Here is an 18,586-nt window from a genome sequence, read left to right as displayed (position 1 = left end):
AAAATAAGTTTACTTATTTGGCTGTGTTGGGTCTTCGTTGCTGCACGTGGGCTTTCTCTAGTTGCAGCGAGTGGGGGCTACTCTTTGTTGCGGTGCGCGGGCTTCTCATTCTGGTGTCTTATCTTGTGGAGCATGGGCTCCAGGCGCGCGGGCTTAAGTAGTTGCAGCACGCGGGCTCAGTCGTTGTGGCTTGCGGGCTCTAGAGTGCAGGCTCAGTAGTTGTGGCGCACGGGCTTAGTTGCTCCGCGGCATGTGGGATCTTCCTTGACTAGGGCTCAAACCCGTGTCCCCTGCATTGGCAGGCAGATTCTTAACCACTGCGCCACCAGGGAAGCCCCTATTTTTAGATATTTTAATTTAAAATGATGTCTGATAATTATTTGTTCCATTATGGTAATTTAAATAGTTTTAAGTTTTCTTAAGTAGGAGAAATAGCACATCTGACAAATCTCACTGTAAGACCACTGGTTTGGAACTCTAGTCTAAAACTTCATTTCTGTCTGTGATTATTGGACTGCTACCTCCTGGTGGTGGTGTACTCTAATTGCAAGAAAAGAGAAAACTATCACCTGTGTTTTGAGTCAGAAAGGCAAGGTGTTTTTTTCTCTTGTCAGAACAAAGTATAATCTGATAATTTTATTGCTTTTATCACAGTCCGGAAATATTCTTTTTTGGTTATTTAAAAATGTAGAATTCATAAAATATGGTTGGTACAATATTTTGAAGAGAATACATGTCAGATTTTAAAGATATCTTATATTGTATTAAAATGCAATTTAAAATACAAGAAGAACATAACGGACATGAGTCAGTTCTGAAGATGTATAAATTTGAATTTACTTTTCTCCTTAACAAGGTTAGGATTGGGCATATTTTCAGATTAGCTTTTCACAAGCTTTTTAAACCCATAACTTTGTTGATTTAGAATAATAATACAATGAGCCTGACCTGTGAGTCCTGGTTTTGTGCAGAGGTATGAAAGAGAAGTGTTTTTAAACCCCTTATCCTACACCATTTTGAAAACATGTATTATGCTTGTTGTTGACCATCTTTTATTTTCTGAATTCGCTCACCTTTCTACCCCTTCCTTTCTTTCAGCTGAATTCCTTTCCACCTCATTCTTTATCTGCAAAATGTTTAAAATGTTTTTTTTCCTCCAGAATTAACTGCTTATTCTGTCTATAATGAAAATTAATTTTTATACCTTGTCTGTGATCTTAGCTCAGAATTTAAGCAAGTAGGCTTATCCCATTAGTATATAGCTAATTTAAACATGATTGTTAACTCTCTAACAGTTCCAGAACTGTTTGCATTATTAAATGTTTTCTAATGCAAGTGATCTCGCAATTTATTGAGGTTTGTACATTTTAACATAGTGGAGTAAAAAAGTTTTATGGTACCATGTGTGGATAGTGGGTAGTGTTCTTTGGGCAGAAAGGCTAATAGTCTATGATTTTGCAATTTGAAAGATTAGGGTTCTTAATTTGGTAATTGTTTAATGTGGTACCAACCAATCAAATATACTTTATTTCTCATAATCATAGAATATTGTTACATACTAGAGGTGCAAAAGTTGGTTGAACAGTTGGTATTTATGAATGGTTTATGAACAGCTTTTTAATCTTTAAAGTAGAGAATTATTCTACTTTGTAATTTGAAAATAATTTTGATATAAACAAAACTAAGGATCCTTGCTTCCTTGATCTTGATTTTCTATTCTTGTCTAATTAATCTCCATAATTTTTATTCTTACCATTTTTTGTTCCCCATCAGGGAGAAAAATGAATAATAAAATCTCTAAACTCTGTACTTTGCCATCTTTTGAGGATATTGACCAAAAAGGAATTCTGATAACGGAGCTGCATGTGCAATCTTCTTACGAGATCTCCACGAGCCTGTTTGACTTAGGGGCCAGAGAGAGAGATGAGCTTGTCTTAGGGCCCTATCCCTGGCCCACCCTCCCTATCCTAGAGATGGGTGTACCTGGCAGCCAGAGGAGTTGAATTTCATAATTCCTTGGCAATGGCAGATCCCTGTTATTAGAGAATTAGGGAAGTCTGGTTACCTGGATTTTCCCAAATCATAGACCTAGGCATCCTCAGTCTTCTGGCTGATACCAGAAATCCTTTACCTATTCAAGACTTCCTGTTCTTTTCCTAGTCTGTTGCTGTCGTGGATTTGGTTCTCATGGATTGTGACTCACTGGGTCATCTTAATGAAAAAGTTTTGGCCTTTTGGCCTAGGATTAGGTTCAGCTGGGAGTGACGGAATACTCCAAATAACAGTGGTATAAAGACAGAAATGCTGCCAGCTGAGAACTCCCTTCAGAATTGCCTTGGTGGTAGCGTTGCCTCACCCCAAGTCACACCCTCTTCCCAGGGCAACCTGCATCCAATGACTGGTTGCCATGGGGGTACAAAAGCCTGGTACCATCACCACAACTCAAGCTGACTCTGAAGATTTGCCCCAGCTTCCGAGCTCCCAAAGGGTTGGCCGAGTTGAGGCCTCTGTTGCCGCTGCACCACATCTCAACCTTTCCCTCACTCCAACTCTGCTCCCTCCCTCCCTCCCTCCCACAGATGTCCCTCCCAAGAGCACTCTAATAAATCTGCATGCATTCTCATCCCACCTCCGTCTGGCATACTGGCATAGAGTTAAGCACCTCACATGTGTTTGGTAAGATAAATACATCTTCTGAAGTTTGAGGAAAAAAAAAAAATTCATTTTATCACGTAATAGCTCAGAAGAAAGTGACTGAGAGCTGGTTTGGGGCTCCACAATGTCAGGGACCCAAGTTCCCTCTTCCTTGCACTACCAAGTATGATCCCTTTCTCCAGATTCACCTCATAGTTTCAGATGGCTCTTCCAGCTATCAAGTTGGAGTCTAGCCAGTAAAAGAGAAAAGGGAAGGGGAAGGTATGTCCCCTTTCTTTATGATCATCTTCTGAGAGTTGCACGTACCATTCGTCCTTTAATTCTGGTGGTCGTTACTTAGACATTGGCCACATCTGGCAGTAAGGTAGATTGAAAAGTGTAGTCTTAATTTGGATGACCATGTGAAATAACAGGAATTCTAGTGAATGAGGAAGGATGGCTGAATGGACATTGGGCAGCTGCTAGCCAGCTGGCTCAGGCACAGTTTTTTTAGTTCACTCTGGGGGGATGCTGAGATCAGGACCTTTTTCTTGGTAGGCCTGTCCCAGCTCACAGGTCAACCTGGGTTTGAATACTTGGCCTGTTTAGAGGTGAGCCTGCTTCACTTGTCAAAGATTTTTCTAGGCTGAGTATTTTTCACTCCTAACTAATGGAACTTAGATCTTAGTTTGTAAAATTTAGGTCTTTGTTCATAGATCATGATCATCTGCTCATATCAGAAATTTTAGAGGGAGAATGAATTCTTGTGTTGTTTCAGCCCAAAGAGGGGGTGGGTGTCAGAATTACTATTTGTATATCAGAGGCTTCATTTCATTGAGGGAATGGTGTCCAAACCTTTTGACTGTACGTGTTTATCAGTAAGACATTTTCGAGTACTCATTCATACTTGCATGTGTGTTTATATACTTGTCCTACTTTACTAATATATTAATGTCCATTATATAACACATACAGTAGATATTTTAAATGAGCTATAGATATCATAAATGATATTTCTACTTTAAAATTAATTAGAATTATCAATTGTACAAGAACTTTTTTGGAGTGCAGTATGATTGAATATATTTTTGAGAATTTCACTTTGTCATTCTGATAAAATCTTTTATACATCGGATTCTAAGTTGAGTTTATTTTTATTGAAGTGTCCAGATAAAAGTTTTCATAGGTGCCACATTTCGTTTTTAGTCACAAATTATATAATGATGGAAACATTTTTAAACGGGCATTTGCTTAGCCAAAGTTTCTTTTAGAAAAGCAATTATTTTCTGACTCATTCCTAAAATGTCACTTTCATCTAGAAGGGACAGACTAAGGTGCTTATTTTTTCATATAACTTATCATTTACAGCTGCTTTATAATAAAAAAGGCAGTATATTTGTAGCACTTGTCTCATTTGTAAAGTATTTGTCTCACTTTGTGTGAAAGAAAGATGTATAACTCACTCTTAGGTAAAACAGTTTTTCAGGACTTTGCTGTGAGTTAATGGAGAACCTCTGTGTGGTATAAAGATTTTAATAGTCATTTCCCATTTCATTAAAATTACTGTAAGCAATCTACTGTTTATAAAGTTTTTTAAAAAATATAAATAAAAAGCTACATTGATGACATCCTGAAACACTGCAAAATGTTGAAGGCAAACAAATGCCATTAAAGGTGTCAACTCCTCCATTTTATGAAATTCTCACTCTTCTCTCAGATCTTTCTCTTTAGATAATTGTGACTGACATGAATACAGCAGAGATTACTAGTGTCAGTTTGATTAACTATTGGTAAAGTTTAATTTCTTTTTAGTTTTTAGGTAACAGTTAATATACATAGTAATATTTTCTTCCTGGTCACAGATTGATTGTGTATGCATCCCTTTAGGTATAGTCACATCCTTAGGAGACCACTGGCTTAATGTATACTTAAAGTCTAATGAAAGCTGCTATATGGGTGTCTGTTGAAATGGTAAAGTATTTTACTTAGAGGCAGTACTTTTTAAATGTATAATGACTATTTTTTCCCCTGAAGTGTTTTGCTAAGTGCCTGACAAACTTTGACTTTTAAGCTTCATTAGAATCAGGGAACTCCTACTAAAATGTAAATATTTGTAACTCATTCTGGGTACTGACATCATCCTTGACTTCACCTTAGTTTCTTACCTGTATTTTTCTTTTGCTTTTTCTTCCTTTTTTTCTTTTAAAATATTACCTTATATTTTTTATCTCTTTATTTTTTATTTTATTTTTTGGTTTGAAAGTAAATATTTATTTAGAATGAAAAAAGAAATAAAACGCAAATTTTAAGAAGCTTTCAAATATCACAACCATTACAAAATCCAGAAAAATAATAAAATTATTTTTGTTAATTGCCTGACACATCTCTATAATGCTTTTTTTGGGGGGGGAGGGTGCATCCTCTTTGATTACCTCGTCATATTACATTTTGTATAATCATTTTTCTATACAGAGAAGAGAGAGAGAGAATATTCAGTCTTGTCTTTAGCATGGTAAATTGACATTTGGTTTATTTATTTTTTTTCACTGAAATTTTCTTTTCTTAGACTTAACATACCCATGACAAAAAAATATTAAAAACCACAATATACATTACAGTACAAAAAGGACAAAAGTAATGGATTAATATTTTTAGGAACATTACTATGTTCTTTAACATGTGGAAAAAACACATGAAACATTGGTTCCAGTAAGTAAACTCTGCAAAGATGAGAGATTGATTTGCACTAAGCATAACAGCATTGAAGTAAGTAATTCAAGTTGTTTCTTCAGTTTTACAATCACTGTGCTATCTATCACTGCTTATTTAAGAGCTACTGTTTAAATGCAGGGTATATATTATCACAGAGGTTAAAGACACATCTGTGTTTGAAGCAAACTGAAGTTATTCTGCACCATTATGATGAACCTACTCTCAAAAAGACATGTGTGGCTGCATCAGTGTGTGTCTGAGGGTAACTGTATAACTGGGAGTTTATCAAACATGACTCCCATGTGGAATATAATGCTCATTAAAGGATGGGTAATTAAAAATGGACTAATTTAACCTGTATACAACTTTTGTGTTATAAAATCTCAATAGTAAAGGTAGCCATGGCTTTGAACTTAGACCAACAGAAGACTTTGTGAGAGAGGATTTTTTTTTATCACTAACAATGTTAAGAGTTACAGGAATATGGCAGTATTAAAATCTGGATTTTTGTTGATGGTTCAGAAAACTTCTTGCAGCTGTACAGTTCACTGTTGAAACATGATATAAATTTTTAAGATTGTTATCAAATCTAGGAAAACCTCTATCAAGTTTTTTTTATATGAGTTATAAGATTCCAGGCCTTTGAAGTTTCCTGTAATTCTCAGTTACTGTAATAGTGACCCATCTTAAATGCTCCTCCAATTGACAGTTCTCATTAACCATTTTGCCATTAACGTTCCTGTGGTAGTCATGTATTCAGTTTTTTTTTTTAATTTAATTAATTTTTTTATACAGCAGTTTCTTATTAGTTATTTTATACATATTAGTGTATACATATCAATCCCAATCTCCAAATTCATCCCACCGCCCCCACCCCCCTGCTGCTTTCCCCCCTTTGCTGTCCATACGTTTGTTCTCTACATCTGTGTCTCTATTTCTGCCCTGCAAACCGGTTCATCTGTACCATTTTTCTAGGTTCCACATACATGGCGTTAATATATTTGTTTTTCTTTTTCTGACTCACTTCACTCAGTATGACAGTCTCTAGATCCATCCACGTTTCTACAAATGACCCAATTTCGTTCCTTTTTATGGCTGAGCAGTATTCCATTGTATATATGTACCACATCTTCTTTACCCATTCGTCTGTCGATGGGCATTTAGGTTGCTTCCACGTCCTGGCTATTGTAAATAGTGCTGCAATGAACATTGGGGTGCATATGTCTTTTTGAATTATGGTTTTCTCTGGGTATATGCCCAGTAGTGGGATTGCCGGGTCATATGGTAGTTCTATTTTTAGTTTTTTAAGGAACGTCCGTACTGTTCTCCATAGTGGCTGTATCAGTTTACATTCCCACCAACAGTGAAAGAGGGTTCCCTTTTCTCTACACCCTCTCCAGCATTTGTTGTTTGTAGATTTTCTGATGATGCCCATTCTAACTGGTGTGAGGTGATAACCTCACTGTAGTTTTGATTTGCATTTCTCTAATAATTAGTGATGTTGAGCAGCTTTTCATGTGCTTCTTGGCCATCTGTATATCTTCTTTGGAGAAATGTCTATTCAGGTCTTCTGCCCATTTTTGGATTGGGTGGTTTTTTTTTTTAATATTGAGCTGCATGAGCTGTTTATATATTTTGGAAATTAATCCTTTGTCCGTTGATTCATTTGTAAATATTTTCTCCCATTCTGAGGGTTGTCTTTTCGTCTTTGTAGTTTGCTTTGCAAAAGGTTTTAAGTTTCATTAGGTCCCATCTGTTTATTTTTGTTTTTATTTCCGTTACTCTAGGAGGTGGATCAAAAAAGATCTTGCTGTGAGTTATGTCACAGAGTGTTCTGCCTGTGTTTTCCTCTAAGAGTTTTATAGTGTCTGGTCTTACATTTAGGTCTCTAATCCATTTTGAGTTTATTTTTGTTTATTTTTGTGTATGGTGTTAGGGAGTGTTCTAATTTCATTCTTTTACATGTAGCTGTGCAGTTTTCCCAGCACCACTTATTGAAGAGACTGTCTTTTCTCCATTGTATATCCTTGCCTTCTTTGTCCTAGATTAGTTGACCATAGGTGCGTGGGTTTATCTCTGGGCTTTCTATCCTGTTCCATTGATCTGTGTTTCTGTTTTTGTGCCAGTACCATATTGTCTTGATTACTGTAGCTTTGTAGTATAGTCTGAAGTCAGGGAGTCTGATTCCTCCAGTTTTTTTCCCTCAAGACTGCTTTGGCTATTTGGGGTCTTTTGTGTCGCCATACAGATTTTAAGATTTTTTGTTCTAGTTCTGTAAAGAATGACATTGGTAATTTGACAGGGATTGCATTGAATCTGTAGGTGGCTTTGAATAGTACAGTCATTTTCACAATATTGATTCTTCCAATCCAAGAACATGGTATATCTCTCTGTTTGTATCATCTTTAATTTCTTTCATCAGTGTCTTATAGTTTTCTGCATACAGGTCTTTAGTCTCCCTCGGTAGGTTTATTCCAAGGTATTTTATTCTTTTTGTTGCAGTGGTAAATGGGAGTGTTTCCTTAATTTCTCTTTCAGATTTTTCATAATTTGTGTGTAGGAATGTAAGAGATTTCTGTGCATTAATTTCGTATCCTGCAGCTTTACAAAATTCATTGATTAGCTGTAGTAGTTTTCTGCAGGCATCTTTAAGATTCTCTATGTATAGTATCATGTCATCTGCAAACAGTGACAGTTTTACTTCTTCTTTTCTGATTTGGATTCCTTTTATTTGTTTTTTTCTCTGATTGCTGTGGCTAACACTTCCAAAACTATGTTGAATAATAGTGGTGAGAGTGGGCAACCTTGTCTTGTTCCTGATCTTAGTGGAAATGGTTTCAGTTTTTCACCATTGAGAACGATGTTGGCTGTGGGTTTGTCATATATGGCCTTTATTATGTTGAGGTAAGTTCCCTCTATGCCTACTTCTGGAGGGTTTTAATCATAAATGGGTGTTGAGTTTTGTCGAAAGCTTTTTCTGCATCTATTGAGATGATCATATGGTTTTTCTCCTTGAATTTGTTAATATGGTGTATCACATTGATTGATTTGCATATATTGAAGAATCCTTGTATTCCTGGGATGTACCCCACTTGATCATGGTCTGTGATCCTTTTAATGTGTTGTTGGATTCTGTTTGCTAGTATTTTGTTGAGGATTTTTGCATCTATATTCATCAGTGATATTGGTCTGTAGTTTTCTTTTTTTGTAGTATCTTTGTCTGGTTTTGGTATCAGGGTGATGGTGGCCTCATAGAATGAGTTTGGGAGTGTTCCTTCCTCTGCATTTTTTGGGAAGATTTTGAGAAGGATGGATGTTAGCTCTTCTCTAAATGTTTGATATAATTTACCTGTGAAGCCATCTGGTCCTGGACTTCTGTTTGTTGGAAGATTTTTAATCACAGTTTCAATTTCAGTGCTTGTGATTGGTCTGTTCATGTTTTCTGTTTCTTCCTGGTTCAGTCTTGGACGGTTGTGCTTTTCTAAGAATTTGTCCATTTCTTCCAGGTTATCCATTTTATTGGCATAGAGTTGCTTGTAGTAGTCTCTTAGGATGCTTTGTATTTCTGCGGTGTCTGTTGTAACTTCTCCTTTATCATTTCTAATTTTATTGATTTGAGTCCTCTCCCTCTTTTTCTTGATGAGTGTGGCTAATGGTTTATCAATTTTGTTTATCTTCTCAAAGAACCAGCTTTTAGTTTTATTGATCTTTGCTATTGTTTTCTTTGTTTCTATTTCATTTATTTCTCATCTAATCTTTATGATTTCTTTCCTTCTACTAACTTTGGGTTTTGTTTGTTCTTCTTTCTCTAGTTTCTTAAGGTGTAAGGTTAGATTGTTTATTTGAGATTTTTCTTCTTTCTTGAGGTAGGCTTGTATTGCTATAAACTTCCCTCTTAGAACTGCTTTTGCTGCGTCCCATAGGTTTTGGATCATTGTGTTTTCATTGTTACTTGTCTCTAGGTATTTTTTGATTTCCTCTTTGATTTCTTCAGTGATCTCTTGGTTATTTAGTAATGTATTGTTTAGCCTCCATGTGTTTGTGTTTCTTAATTTTTCCCTGTAATTGATTTCTAACCTCATAGCGTTGTGGTTAGAAAAGATGCTTGGTATGATTTCAGTTTTCTTAAATTTACTGAGGCTTGATTTGTGACCCAAGATGTGATCTATCTTGGAGAATGTTCCGTGCGCGCTTGAGAAGAAAGTGTAATCTGTTTTTGGATGGAATGTCCTATAAATATCAATTAAATCTATCTGGTCCATTGTGTCATTTAAAGCTTGTATTTTCTTATTAATTTTCTGTTTGGGTGATCTGTCCATTGGTGTAAGTGAGGTGTTAAAGTCCCCCACTATTATTGTGTTCCTGTCGATTTCCTCTTTTATAGCTGTTAGCAGTTGCTTTATGTATTGAGGTGTTCCTATGTTGGGTGTATATATATTTATAATTGTTATATCTTCTTGGATTGATCCCTTGATCATTATGTAGTGTCCTTCCTTGTCTCTTGTAACATTCTTTATTTTATAGTCTATTTTGTCTGATATGAGTATTGCTACTCCACCTTTGTTTTAATTTCCATTTGCATGGAATATGTTTTTCCATCCCCTCATTTTCAGTCTGTATGTGTCCCTAAGTCTGAAGTGGGTCTCTTGTAGACATATATGGTCTATCTTGCCTATTTTCATCTTGTCTATCTTTCTATGAATGTGGTTTTTGTTCCACAGGCTGCAGGATTGTAGTTCTTGCTTCTGCTGTCTGCCCTCTGGTGGATGAGGCTATCTAAGAGGCTTGTGCAAGTTTCCTGATGGGAGGGACTGGTGGTGGGTAGAGCTGGGTGTTGCTCTGGTGGGCATAGCTCAGTAAAACTTTAATCCATTTGACTGCCGATGGGTGGGGCTGGGTTCCCTCCCTATTGGTTGTTTGGCCTGAAGCGACCCAACACTGGAGCCTACCTGGGCTCTTTGGTGGGGCTAATGGCGGACTCTGGGAGGGCTTATGCCAAGGAGTACTTCCCAGAACTTCTGCTGCCAGTGTCCTTGTCCCCATGGTGAGCCACAGCCACCTCCTGCCTCTGCAGGAGACCCTCCAACACTAGCAAGTAGGTCTGGTTCAGTCTTCTACGGGGTCACTGCTCCTTCCCCTGGGTCCCGATGCGCACACTACTTTGTGCTCTCCAAGAGTGGAGTCTCTGTTTCCCCCAGTCCTGTCAAAGTCCTGCAATCAAATCCTGCTAGGCTTCAAAGTCTGATTCTCTAGGAATTCCTCCTCCTGTTGCTGGAACCCCAGGTTGGGAAGCCTGACATGGGGCTCAGACCCTTCACTCCAGTGAGTGGACTTCTGTGGTATAAGTGTTCTTCAGTTTGTGAGTCACCCGCCCCCCAGTTATGGGATTTGATTTTACTGTGATTGCGTCCCTCCTACCATCTCATTGTGGCTTCTCCTTTGTCTTTGGATGTGGGGTATCTTTTTTGGTGAGTTCCAGTGTCTTCCTGTTGATGACTGTTCAGCAGTTGTGATACCGGTGCTCTCGCAAGAGGGAGTGAGAGCATGTCCTTCTACTTCACCATCTTGAACCAATCTGTATATGTTTTTAAAGGCCACTTTAAATCTGTCTTGGAACAACGTGGATTGTAAATCATTTATATTATATGCTGTTTAGATACCTGATTAAGGATAAACTTCTATATTGGCCTTTTTTTTCCACTAAAAGTTTAATTTTGTATTTTGAAAACTTAAAATATACTGGAACAAAGAAAGGTAGAGTATACACACATTTACCCATCACCAAGATTCACCTGTTAATATTTTGCTGTATTTGCTGCATCCATTTATCAGTTTGCCAGTTCTTCCACCCAATTAGTTTAACTTCATCATGCATCTCCAAGCAAAGGATTTCTACTTAGCAATGCCATAATCACCCGTAACAAATAGTTTCCTAAAATCTAATATCTGTCCATATTCAAATTTGCCATTTGTCCCCAAAATATCATTTTCACTTGAGTTTTTCAAATCAAGATGCAATCAAGGACCTTGTATTGTCTTTAGTTATATTTCTGAGGCCTCTCACACCCTTTTCCAATGATACTGACTTTTTGAAGAGATAAAACCAAATGTCTCTTAGGATTGTCCCAAGTTTTAGATTTTAATTTTTTTTGTGTGTTTGGTGTCCTTTGGCTTATTCCTCTATTTCTTTAATTTCCTGTAAATTGGAAGTTAGGTTTAAAATAAGCTTGATTAGATTCGGGTTAAACATATTTTGGCAAGACTCCTTCATGGGTGAAGCTCTGTAGTTAATGTTATATCATGTTAGAAGTCTTACACTGGTTTTGATGATAGATTTGATTGCTGGATTAAGGTGGCAGCAGCAAAAGCTCTCCTTCCTAAATACTTGAGTTATTAGGTAATTTGTAGGGGTATAACTGCAACATGGGAATATTTTGTTCCTCATTAGCCTTTAATGGTTTTGTGCATCCCTTGATGATACTTGATGGAATCAGTTGTAGCAACTAGATGGTCCCATCTGGGGGTGATGGGAGACAGTGATACCCAAAGTGTGTTGCGTATGTCCAGTCTACTCTGTAAGATGCAGCGTGATAGGGTTTTGATACGAGTCTGCAAGCAGTTGATTTATTATGGTCTCTGTGCAGTCAAACCTCTCTAATGAGAATCTGTATTTGCAGCCACTCCCCAGCGCTAGCGTCACCGCCTCAGCTCCACCTCAGATCATCAGGCATTAGATTTTCATAAGAAGCTCACAACCTAGATCCTTCGCATGTGCAGTTCACAGTAGGGTTCACGCTCCTATGAGAATCTAATGCCCCTGCTGATCTGACAGGAGGTGGAGCTCAGGCGGTAACGAGAACGATGGAGAGCGGCTGTAAATACAGATGAAGCTTCACCTGCTCGCTGCTCACCTCTTGCTGTGCGGACCAGTTCCTAACGGGTTGGGGACCCCTGCTCTAAACTATAGTTCCTACTGAAGAGGCAGATTAAAGGGAAGGAATTAACATTTGGTTATGAATTTCCAGAGTAAGAGTTGGTAAAATGATCACATTAATTGCCTGAAGTGGCAAATTATTTTTTTCTTTTTAGGTTGTCATAATGAGTTCTCAGATTTTAAAAATACGTTTTGTTACACTCCTTTTTATTTTTCATCCCAGATACAATGAATGTGTGTTGATGTCCAACTGTGTAAGTTCTAATAGGGAGAATTATGTACACTGCCATTGTTGCAGAGGCAGAGTGCTTCTTAAAGTACTTACTGATTTTTTTCCCTCATTCTTAGGTTAAATATTTTAATTTTGGCTTCAGAACCATAATTTCCTGTTTTATGTGTATAATTACATTTGACCCTTGAACAACGCGGGTTTGAAGTATGCGGGTCCACTTACATGTGGATTTTTTTTCCATAGTAAATACTGTAGTGCTGCACGACTCGCTCATACAGAATGGTGGGTGGCTGACCATAAGTTACACGTGGATTTTCGGCTGCATGGAAGGCCGCCACCCCTAACCCCCGAGTTGTTCAAGGGTCACCTGTACCGTTTCTTTATGAAAGATCTCCTGATATGCAACTTCACAAAAAGTACATCTGATGTCAGTTTGGTAGCTGATCTGTTGATTGGTTTGGTAGAAAACTCTTTTCTGGGTTTAAGGTTTAACATTGATAGAAGTGCTTTAAGTCAAGTTTGATAACACACTGGTCACAGGAAAATTGTCAAACAAATGACCTTGACTAATGGGCAAGCAGTGTTGTCTTTAATATGGAAATATTCATGTGATATTTTAGGAAAATAGTTATTTCATATAAAAAATTTCCCAAGGAACACATAGTTTTAAAACCATTTTTTATTTTAACCATTTTGGATGGGTTATTTTCTAAAATATATTAATTAGAAAGCTCTTCCTTTTTAAAAACAATATAATGAACATAATTTAACTTTTAACTGTTGATTGAATTATCTTAGGAAATAAATTATTATTCATTATTAGTGATATCCTTAGGTACTGTTTTAGTATTAGGTCTTTTGGTCCCTACATTAATTGGACCTGAGACAAATACACTTGGAAAAATTTTTTTAAATGGTTTCTTTCTCTTTTTTTAATAATAATATCTTTAGACCTAATAGTGTATCTTTCTCAAACATCTGATATAATTTCGTCCATCTAATTGAGAGGCCAGGAAACTGAGATAATTAGAGAAATGTGAAATAAAATTAACGTACATGCTTTTGAATTATGGTGTGTGCTTGAATTATGGTGTGTGCATGTGTAACACATGGCGGGAATAAATTTTATTAGTTTTTCTCTGAGGGCTGCTATTTACTTGAGTACATATTGAGATATTTATGAAATATTTATGAGATATTTATGATATTTATGAAATCAGTTATTTAGATATTTATGAAATTAGATTTTCATGTTTTCTGGTTAGGTTTCTATTCTCTGTTTTTCATGGATATGGTTTGTAGTTACCATGATGTGATATCTACTCTACTTTTTCTCTGTGCTTGATAGAATTGAAAAGAAGTCTGAAAGAGTCTCTGTCAAAGTCCTTACAATTGAATTTCAGTATTAACCACACATCATGTTTTATATTTATTCATCAGTGTATTTGTCTTGCCCTGTTCTTTTTGCTCTGTTTACAGCAAACTCCTGGAAGAAATTTTAATGCTCTCTTCCCCAATATCTCTCCTCCAAATTCTGATTTTGCTCTCACTAGCTGCACTGGGTTGCAGGCAGTGTCACTCTGCCAGGTTCGATCTTTGGTTCGCCACTCGCGGTTATTCTCTCACCTTGCTGTCTTCTTCCTCTCAGTTTCTTCTGATTCTCCTCTTCATCTTCCAGACCTCTAGGTACCGGAGTATCTCAGGGTTCAGATTTTAGGCATCTTTTCTATTTCTACTCACTTCTATGGTGATGTTATACAATTTTATGACTTAAGAAATGCTTTATAATTCAGCTCCCAAATACATATACTCCAGATCCCTGCGTTTACTTCTTTGGATGTCTCTTGGGCATCTTAAGCTTAATGTCTAACACTGAATTCTTTTTTTTTTTTTTTTTTTTTAATCAACTATACTTCAATAAAATTTTAAAAAAATAGAAGGAGCACCAGTGCTATGTCAGTGTCCTGGGGCCACCCTAACAAATCACCTCAGCTTAACAACAGAAATGTGTTGTCTCACAGACCGGAGGCCAGAGTCCAAGTTCACAGTGTCGGCAGGGTTGGTTCCTTCTGAAAGCTGTGGGGAACAGTGTGCCCCAGGCCTCTTTCCTAGCTTCTCGTGACCTCAGGTGTCCTAGGCTTGTAGACGTAACACTGAATTCTTGGTACCTGCTTCCCCACCTCCCAGTCCCCCTTGTACCACTTACGCCTACAGTCTCCCTCATCTCTAGAAATGGCAACTTCTTTCGAGTTGCTCAGCAGAAAACTTTGAAGTCATTCTTTACGTACCCTCTTTCACGTTCTGTATTCACTTCATCAGCAGATCCTGTTGGTATTATTTTCAGAATACATCCAGAATCTGGCAACTTGTACGTCTCACTTTCTTCACTGCTACTGTGGTTTTAGCGGTTACCATTTCTCATCTGGATTATTGCGTTAGCCTGGAAGTGGCTTCCCTGCTTCTGCCCCTGAGGATTCTCTCCCATCTATTCTAAAAAGAGCACCAAGAGTATTCTTGTTAAAAGTTAGATCCTATCACCCGTGTGTTCACAGCACTCTGGTAACTTTCCATTTCACACAAAGGCAAAAGCTAAAGTCCTCATGGCCTGCAAGAATGACTTTAGCTTGCTGCCTTACCTCTCTATTTTTATCTGCCCTTCTCCCTCGTTTCCCTAATCTGGCCTCACAAACCTGACTCCATTCTGTTCTTCCACCATCCTAGGCACACTCCTGCCTCAGAGTCTAGGTACTTGATGTGCCTTCTAGCTAGAAAGCTACTCCCTCGACTTGTTCAGCTTTGGCTGAGAAGTCACCTCAGCGTTGTCATCCCCAGACTCCTTCCAGCCTGCACAGCGAGCTCCTTTCTTTTGGCCTGGAAGCTCTTGTGCAGGAGACAGCTGGAACCAGTACCCCTGGCTTTCCCTGGCCATTCGGTTTAAAATTACAGGCCACCCTGTGTTCCCTTCTTTGTACTCCCTGTTACTCTTGCCTTTTGTTCCTATGGCTTATCAGCTAACATGCCGCGTATCTTATGTATTTGTCTCACCCTCGTTAAAATGAAGCTTCATGGGAACAGGTTTTAAACATTTTTCTATTTTATGGAAAACATCAAACAAAGCAGTGAGACTTGTATAATGACCCTCATCTACCTGTTACTCATACAGTTAATAGTTGGTCTTTTTTCATTTATACCCCACTCACTTCTCCTTACCTCCCCCCAACCAAGATTATTTTGAAGCATAGCCCAGAAATCATATCATTTATCTGTAAATATTTCAGCATGTATCTCCAAAATATAAGAAGTCTTTATTTAAAAAAAAATAACAACACTAATATTATCCTGCCTAAAACAATTAAAGATAGTTTTTAATATTTCCAAATATGCAGTCAGCATTCAGTTATTTACCCAGTTCCCACACATTGTTTTCTTTTTACAGTTTGAATTGGAATTGAAATAGGTCAATCTGTTCATTTGGTTGCTGTGTAACTTTGGTATATTTCAGTATATGTAAATACCACCCCCTTACTATATATATATATATATATATATATATATATATGTATATATAAGAAACCAGGTCATTTGTCTTCAGAATTCTGTATCACTGGTATATGGAATAATCTAGGCCAGTGTGCGACACATAGTAGGTGCTCAATAAATATTTTTGAAGGAATTACCTTAAAGGTACATAACTTACGGTATTTTAGGATGGAATTAAAATGTTAAAAATTTAGGGAATGATTACCATCTCACTCTTATAGTAGCCTGATAGAGTCATGTTGGCAATAAGAGAAATTATTTTGACAGTTGGGAAGGGGTCAAATGAAGGGCACTTAGGGCTATAGAAAATTGTTTGAAAAAAATCTGCCAGGATATAATAATGGCTACAATCTTATTGTTTGCATGTCATGCACTGTGTAGGAAACTACAATAGTTTATTCAGTTTTCACAGAAACCTTTCAGCGGAGGGTGGTAATGTCTGCATTTTCCCAGTGAAGTAATTGAGGTTCAGTGGGGGAAGTGGAGGGGGACGTGCGTGCTGAGCATTAATGTTTTTCTTAATAAACTTCATAGAACCAGACACAACTTTTTTTTTTTTTTTTTGGCAGTGTGCTCTTATTTTTTTTATTACTTTTTTTTTAACATCTTTATTGGAGTATAATTGCTTTACAATGTTGTGTTAGTTTCTGCTGTATAATGAAGTGAATCAGCTATACGTATACATATATCCCCGTATCTCCTCCCTCTTGCATCTCCCTCCCACCCTCCGTATCCCCCTCTAGGTGGTCACAAAGCACCCAGCTTATGTCCCTGTGCTATGTGGCTGCTTCCCACTAGCTATCTATTTTACATTTGGTAGTGTGTATATGTCCATGACACTCTCTCACTTCGTCCCAGCTTACCCTTCCCCCTCCCCGTGTCCTCAAGTCCATTCTCTATGTCTGTGTCTTTATTCCTGTCCTATCCCTAGGGTCTTCATTTTTTTCTTTTTAGATTCCATATATATATGTGTTAGCATATGGTATTTGTTTTTCTCTTTCTGACTTCACTCTGTATGACAGACTCTAGATCCATCCACCTCACTACAAATAACTCAATTTCGTTCCTTTTTATGGCTGAGTAATATTCCATTGTATATATGTGCCACATCTTCTTTATCCATTCATCTGTCGATGGACACTTAGGTTGCTTCCATGTCCTGGATATTGTAAATAGAGCTGCAGTGAACATTGTGGTACACGTCTCTTTTTGAACTATGGTTTCTCAGGGTATATGCCCAGTAGTGGGATTGCTGGGTCGTGTGGTAGTTCTATTTTTAGTTTTCTAAGGAACCTCCATACTGTTTTCCATAGTGGCTGTATCAATTTACATTCCCACCAACAGTGCAAGAGGGTTCCCTTTTCTCCACACTCTCCCCAGGATTTATTGTTTGTAGATGTTTTTATGATGGCCATTCTGACTGGTGTGAGGTGATACCTCATTGTAGTTTTGATTTACATTTCTCTAAGGATTAGTGATGTTGAACATTCTTTCATGTGTTTGTTGGCAATCTGTATGTCTTCTTTGGAGAAGTGTCTATTTAGGTCTTCTGCCCATTTTTGGATTGGGATGTTTGTTTTTTTGATATTGAGCTGCATGAGCTGCTTGTAAATTTTGGAGATTAATCCTTTGTCAGTTGCTTCATTTGCCAATATTTTCTCCCATTCTGAGGGTTGTCTTTTTGAGAACCAAACACAACTCTTTAAAACCATGTGCATGTATAACTTAAAAAGGAAAGCTTTAAAAAGTGGCACCAATGATACTACTTCCCCCTGCATGGAAAACCTTTCCAGCTTCTTTTTCTAGGCATTCACACATGTATTACACATTTTGGGGGAAAATTGTTTTTGACAAAATATTTTTAATGTGAGATGGATTAGAAAGTATGAATAAGAAGAAGGGAAAAATCCTTTCTGAAATAACCATCATTAGCATTTTGGTGTATGTTTTATTGGTGTGTGTGAGAATATAAGGCTTGGGAAACAGTTTCATCATGTGCAGTTTTTTCCCCTCATAAAATGCCTTTATTTAGCATATTGAAGGCTCTGAAGATCTGAAGTGAAGAAACCGTTTTAACGTCATTTAACCCAGTGTCTTTGTTTTAGATTTGTTTGATAGAAACCCCCTTTCTGTGAAATATTAATCAGTTTTTTCCCAAAGTATGAATTGAGTTTGACAGAAGTTGAAATGTTTGTGCATGTTTAAATATAAGACTTCAGAATGTGTTAAATTTCAGCAGAAAGGATGGATAATTTAATAGTGTTGGAGTAACTGAAGGCAGCATTCTGAAGAAAAAAAATGACACCAGATAATACTAAAATAAGGTAAGCGAGGGAAAATACTTGCATCAAATAGGTAACACAGATATTACATGAAGAGTTCATATAAATTATTGAGGGAGAAACACATTTATTAAGACCTGAGTAGGCGAGTAGGCAAAGCTAAAGAAATACAGAAAGGCAGTATATATGTCAAGCTTTTTTAGTCACCATGTTTCTTTTAAAAATCTCAAACTCAGTGCTAGTAAGTTCTTA

The 18,586-nt window shown here is 37.2% G+C and overlaps 1 protein-coding gene across 6 annotated transcripts in view; it reads left to right on the top strand.

The window, feature by feature from the left end:
* PHF3 (PHD finger protein 3) overlaps positions 1-18,586 on the top strand; it is a 95,092-nt gene that overhangs the window by 24,025 nt on the left and 52,481 nt on the right. The window lies entirely within an intron of this gene.

Source organism: Balaenoptera musculus, chromosome 12, assembly GCF_009873245.2.
Source record: "Balaenoptera musculus isolate JJ_BM4_2016_0621 chromosome 12, mBalMus1.pri.v3, whole genome shotgun sequence".
In the NCBI taxonomy this organism is placed as follows: domain Eukaryota; kingdom Metazoa; phylum Chordata; class Mammalia; order Artiodactyla; family Balaenopteridae; genus Balaenoptera; species Balaenoptera musculus.
Note: the sequence above shows the minus strand (reverse complement) of the source record. Positions and strands in the feature narration are given on the sequence as shown.